The sequence below is a fragment of the Mercurialis annua genome, linkage group LG2, assembly GCF_937616625.2.
Source record: "Mercurialis annua linkage group LG2, ddMerAnnu1.2, whole genome shotgun sequence".
Lineage (NCBI taxonomy): Eukaryota > Viridiplantae > Streptophyta > Magnoliopsida > Malpighiales > Euphorbiaceae > Mercurialis > Mercurialis annua.
The window spans coordinates 33,654,284-33,660,467 of record NC_065571.1 but is presented as its reverse complement, the minus strand read 5'-3'; the positions used below and the strand labels follow the sequence as shown (position 1 = coordinate 33,660,467).

At 42.9% G+C, this 6,184-nt stretch overlaps 1 non-coding gene across 1 annotated transcript; it reads left to right on the top strand.

Moving 5' to 3' along the window:
* The first annotated feature begins 728 nt into the window (after positions 1-728).
* Positions 729-801, top strand: TRNAK-UUU (transfer RNA lysine (anticodon UUU)). The gene has a single exon. It is a non-coding gene; the product is annotated as a tRNA-Lys (tRNA).
* Positions 802-6,184: the final 5,383 nt, after the last annotated feature.

The window sequence follows — 6,184 nt, the reverse complement described above, 5'->3', positions numbered from 1 at the left end:
ACGAAGAGAAGTTTCTTAATGTTGATACTTTATGTTTCGTCGAGCCCCAAGCTTGTGGTCCTCCTTTGAGTGTGGGTTCAATTGGATAAATCTGTCAAGTCAACGTACATAGCAGCAAGGATGGTGCATCGCCTATTTCTCGTTCTTGCTTGGGATCAAAAACGCACACGCCTGATATCGGACCTTCGACTAGGCATTCTACCCTTGTCGAATCGGAACCAACCACCACTGCATTGCGCTCGAACAGTTGAGCGGCCGCCGCCCGGCAACTCCTGTACACAGATATCTATTTTTTCTTTGTACCTGGTCAAACCTCACGACCCTTCGCGGGTTGGTCAGAAGTCAATCTTCTTTGGTAAGACGGGATTGGAAAAAGAAAAGAGAGTGCTTGACCGGAACAACGGCCAACAAAAACCGTAATTACATAGATAACTACTCCTCCCCTTATTCGTCTTCACGGCTTTAAGGCGAACCAACCGTATGGCGTTGGAAAGAAAGAGACCTCTCCTTCTCGTAGATGGTGTCAGTGAGAGCAACTTTTTTATCCCCCGTTGACCTTCTTTCTTTTTTAGATAGAATCTTCAATGAGTGGAAAGAAGCAACATTACTAATAAAGGTGTTTCTTGAGTAAGGCCTGCCTTAGAGCCCAAGCCCCTCTAATATGATGAGAAGAAGAGGGGCCGCCCTCTTTTCCGCACCAATCCTTATTGACTACTACATCTTTTTTGGGGTGTATAGCTCAGTTGGTAGAGCATTGGGCTTTTAACCTAATGGTCGCAGGTTCAAGTCCTGCTATACCCAAACCTACATTACACTATACTACTATTATTAAGGATACGTAGTAGCTTTCAAAGAGCACTCTTTGGCCATTAGACTCGCTTCAACGACTTTGCCCTTTAAGTGACAAGGGAGGTGAGACGCTACAAGTCGAAAGCGATAGCGAATCCCGAACATCAAGTGGGAGAATAGCAGTCTTGGTTGGGCACTCTCACTCACCGGCACACCCACAGACTGCAAGAACTAGCTCGCTAGCATAAGACCTGCAAAGGATAGATGAGTCTTATCTTTCCTATAGCCCTGATTCTAGCTATATAAATAGCCAAAAAAATTGCCTAGTTAAGGTTAGGCTAGAAAGTCATCCGCCCCTCCCGGGCTTGCTTACCTTATCACTCGAGCTCGATTTGAAGAGAACTCCTCGTAAGCTTCGCTAAAGCGACTACGTACCAAATCTCTCCTCTCCTTTTAGTTGAACTCCATTCCATCTCCTATCCTCTCCTCTCCCTTTGGTCGAGTGGCTATCGCTCCAGCGAGAACGAAAGCCACTCCTACTGGTGCATAAGAAAGTGGGACGGAGACAGCCCTCTTTCGAGGTAAAGATATGGGCTTAAGCTTGCTAACTGCACTGGCTAAGAGCTAAGGCTTCCTCACAGGATTCGAGAAAGCCTATAAAGAAATGCATGGCGGATAAGTCAAACCTAGTCAAGCTATTTTCTATCTCATTCATTAGCGATCTAACATTTTATCTCTTACTCACTGAACTAGCAAGGATATTTTATCTTCCTTTCCCCACAATGCTTTCTTTAAGTCTGAAACTCCATTTGTGTCAAGACTGGGGATGGGGTTAGTCCCTCCATTACTCTAGTATTAGGATCGACTTACTGAATCACGTTACAATCCTTAAGGAAAAGAAAGACAAGAGGTCCTAGTTGAATTAGCTTCAAATCCTAGCATACTCAAGTCAGCATTCCCAAGGCACTAGCATAATCCTAGTGCTTACTCTCCACTCGCTAAGCAGTAAGATCTACTTTTCATATTAAGAGTAGGGCTCAATGAGTCTAATGAAGGGATTTGAAGCTAAGCAGATCGCTTACAGACCTTTCTACACAGGAGCATCATTAATCTTAGGGGTCACCTTCTGGCCTTGATTCAGGCGATTTACCCTTAGCAGCACAGTAATGATGGTTGAAGACGGATAGCAGCCCGTAAACAAAGGTTTTAGACCATCGCGAAAGAGTTCAATTAGAGTCTCAGTAAGACCCGACATAATGGGAGCTTAATTCTTCATGCCCAAGTGTGTTATTGTAAAGGGATCCGATTGCTCATGCTTATGTGGAGCTAATAAAGTGGGTTCATCTTCCTTCTTGACATCCGAGAATAGAGCAAGCGGCCCCTCTAAATTCTTTCCCTCCGAGACTTTCCTTATGGAGTTGGACTTAGTTCAATTTAAATAGCCAAGGCCAATCTCACTGAATGATAGTGGGTCTCTAGTATCTGGGATGGATGTGAAGCGGGTCCCTCAATCGATGCAGCACATTAATATTACTCGGATCTATACATTGAGCTCAATCTTTTTCATTAGCCTTATAACTTTCCCTCTCATTGAGTTGGAGAGCTCAAACTCAAGCCCTTTAGCATCAAAATGAAAATGACTAACTATCGTATTTATTTTTAGAGCTCAATTGGTAGGGCCCTACTTATACGGCAATAATCTAGCCCAAGAGCGGTTACTGGGATCACAAATTCCCTTTTTGCTTGATCCTGCGTAATCGTACTAAGATCAGGGATCCATATCTGATGATTGGCATATAAGAGACTTTGCCAACCTCTTTCTAATTGATCGCTACTCCCTCTTAAATTTCTATTTCTCACCGCCCTTTATGTTATGAATGAAGCATGGAAAGCAAAGTAGCTCTCTATAGCCAATTTTTGAAAGTATCCTCTCCTACGGATGATCAAGGCTTTGAAAAGCAAAGGGTTCTCACGTGAATGATAAAGCACAATCAAAAATCCAAAAATTCGGAAGAGGACTTACTTCTTTGCAATGGAAATAGGGGAAATAAAGGCTGGCATGCCCGCCCATCAGGACTTGTTCTAACGAATGAGATCGAAAAGGATCCTGAATCAGTTTATCCAGGGTATCAACATTCAGAAGCGGAGGGCAGTAGACCTATTACTAGCTTGGGAAGGGGAAGACATAGGAGTTCCGCTTTATCGGCTAGTAGCTCCTCTTCGGAAAAGGGTCTGACCGCTGAGGTGAGGCCTAGTAGTTACTGTGAGACTAATTGCTTAATAAGGTGGGGAGGGGAATCCTTCTAGTTGAAGAGTTTCATCTGTTCTGGTCTCTTTATGCTAACGGGGACAAAGAGCTGGGATACTTCGATTAGAATTCTGGGAGTTAGGGTTCGGGATCTTTTGAAGAAGGATCGTGAGACTTCTACTTTTGTGGACTTCCTGACCCTGGGAAATTTTCTACATCTGAACAAGGAGTCGGAACTAGGCCCCTAGGAGCTGTAGCTGCAAATGAGTCAAGTTCCCCAGGACCTGTAAATGACTTGCCACCTTAAAAGTCTTAGCCAAATCTAGTTCTTGTCCAGGCACGGCTGGTTTAACTCTCTTTGAATCGTCCGTAACTAGTCCATATGGAGTTCTCGACGACTTTCATGCTAGCAGTGCTGCCCTGTGAACTTTAAAATCATCAGGGTCGAGCAAGTTTATTGAAAAGGGAGGTGAATCCTTCTCACTTGAGCTTCTTTCTTACCTAGGAGACATGGAATGACTGATGATATCTCCCATTCTTTATCTAGGACCCCTACCTCTTCTGAGATCTTTCTTCGAGACAAGGAAACTCGCCTCTCTTGCTTTGCTTGACTGCCCGTCTATTTACTTAATTTGAACCTCTGCTGTGAATCCTTACTCTGGTACCCCAGGATGTGAAAGAGAAGAACGATAAAGAAATGGAGCGGGAAGTGCTGGAATAGGGTAGGGTCTAAGTCCGGCGGAAGAGGATAACTCGGGGGTGAATCCTTGGACTTGTCTGGTCCCTTGTCCTAAGAAGACAACAAAAATAGGGTATACCAGAAGAGCTGGAATAAGATCTTATCTTCTGGCCTATACTCACCTGTTAGACCACGAGTTTGGAGCTACTCTAAGTCGGAACTCTTCTTTCGCGGATAGATCTGTTCTTCTTTTTCAGGCGTCTAATGCCTTACGAGCTGGAAAAGGAGGGTCGGATTTCTTGGCATGAGGCAGATGGAATGCTTACAGTTCTGTACAAGTCTAGCTTGCCTAACTCCTCACACTTTCAGAAACCCTACTAATTGCGTAATGTAATAAAGAAGCTACTTTCATTCCCGAGATCCGCTAAGCCAAAAGTCAGACTTTTTTTCTGGTAGGTAGGTGCAGGAAAGACAGGTTTGAAATCATTAGCAGGCACTGGTCTAAAGGTTAAATCGGGACTGGCATATCTGAACTCTTCGCTAACGGTTGGTGTAAAAGATTCTGATTGAAGACTTGGAGCTTGAGTGAGACTTTCGAGCTGGGACTTCAAGTTCGGGTAAAGGAGGTGAGCTTGGAGATTGACTGGGAAGAAATGGAGAACCAGGGTCGGCTGAGACACTTGGACTTGGGGGGGAACCCCATAATCTGCTTAGGATCCACTCCTTCTTCTTACTCCCGCTCCTCGTCCATTAAGGAAGGAAGTTTCACCTGCATAAACGTGAAGAGAAGATAAGTAGAAGTCGCTCAACTTTGTTTCTTTTAATTGATAGATTATCAAAGAAAGAAGGACAAGAGGTCGATTCGTCCGAGGAGAAAGGTTCCCTCTAAATCAACCAAATCAATCTTTCCTGGGAATTTTGTGAAGAAATTTCAACCATAAAACTGCATCAAGCAACTCTAGCTTGTATAGCCTTGTGGTGTAAGGATATGTAAATAACTGGACCTTACCACACCACTGGGCTCAAAGGATCTCATTTTCTGTTATCGGATTGGCTAGTGCTGGAAATAGGTTCCTCCCTCTCATTTCCTTCCAAGTTAGCTTTGAACTTGGGGTGGATTAACTCACAATCGGCCATGGGGTCATGAGGATCTGATCCTCAAGCAGGGCAATGCTAGACAGGCTTCAAAAATCTCTTCCTAACCCTAGTGTTCTTAAATCCTTTTTCTAGGATCTTGTATGACCAATCAACAATTCCCAGCTTAAAGGAATGGCCTAGATCCTCAGTACCCGGAAACCCGTCTATGGGCAATTCGTAGTCATAGGTGCCCCGCCCATCATTACCTATACCCCTTATGGATGGGTTGTGGAACAGAGAAAGCAGACCGGACAATGAGTTGACCTAGGGAAATTTCCCGAGATGAGAAAGATGGATGCCCTGCTCAGGTACACTTTACACTAAGCCAATCGTAGAAGGAACTACATCAACAATTACATTTCCTGATTGTATTGCTTGTCTTTCATCTCCTAAAGAAATCTCTACCAGTTATATTTTAGATGCTTGTTAAGCTCTTTATGAACGAAGTGAGGCTATTACAGTCGGGTAGAAGCACTAAGTTTCTCTCTATTAGAAAAGAGAGGGTTTAGACTAAAGTGAGTGAGTAGCCTCCACTAAGAGGAGAATCAGATGTTGAACACTTTTTTCAATAACTTCTCTTTATCATCTACTAAGAATAAGGATTTTGTTCGCAATGTTTTTTCTTTTGCTGTTCGAACAAAGGTTGATAGAAGCATTTTCTCTTTTCTTTTTTATTGTCCTTTTTCCGGATCCTTAGAATCTCCCTACTTTTCCGGATTGGAATCCTGACCTCTTTCGGGAAGATCTCATTAGGTTAGTCAGTCTGGAAGAGAATGGTCTTACAAGCATAAATCACCTAGAGCTTGTGGATAGCCAGCTTACTCTAAGTAATCTAAGAAAGGAGGTTGAGTCTGACGTCGAAACCGCATCCACACAATTCTTATCTCATCATAGTATACTTCCTCTACTTGGAAGTGCTTCTGCCTCTATCTGTGTAATCCTTATTATCAATTCCTTGAAATTAGTTGTTATTTTAACGGGTAGGAAATGCATTCTAACGAAGTGCTTTCGATAGCATAATCGACATGGAATTCATTCTAATGAAGTTCCTTTGCTATCTTGAATAGGAGGAAGGGATAGGCAGATAAGTCAACCTTCTTAGCCTTCTCCTTCTTAACCTCATCCATGGTTTTGTAGAGTAGTGGTCTTTTTACCATCAATAGTCTTTTTACCTTCAGTAGTGGAATGACTTACTGATTCTTAAAATGCATGCTCGCATCACTTACTGATTCTTTATTTTTATTGAATAATTTGTATTTTAAAATAGTATTAGCATCTTGATTTCCTAAATCTATAACATATATAGGTCGTGTGTCTATCCATACATTATT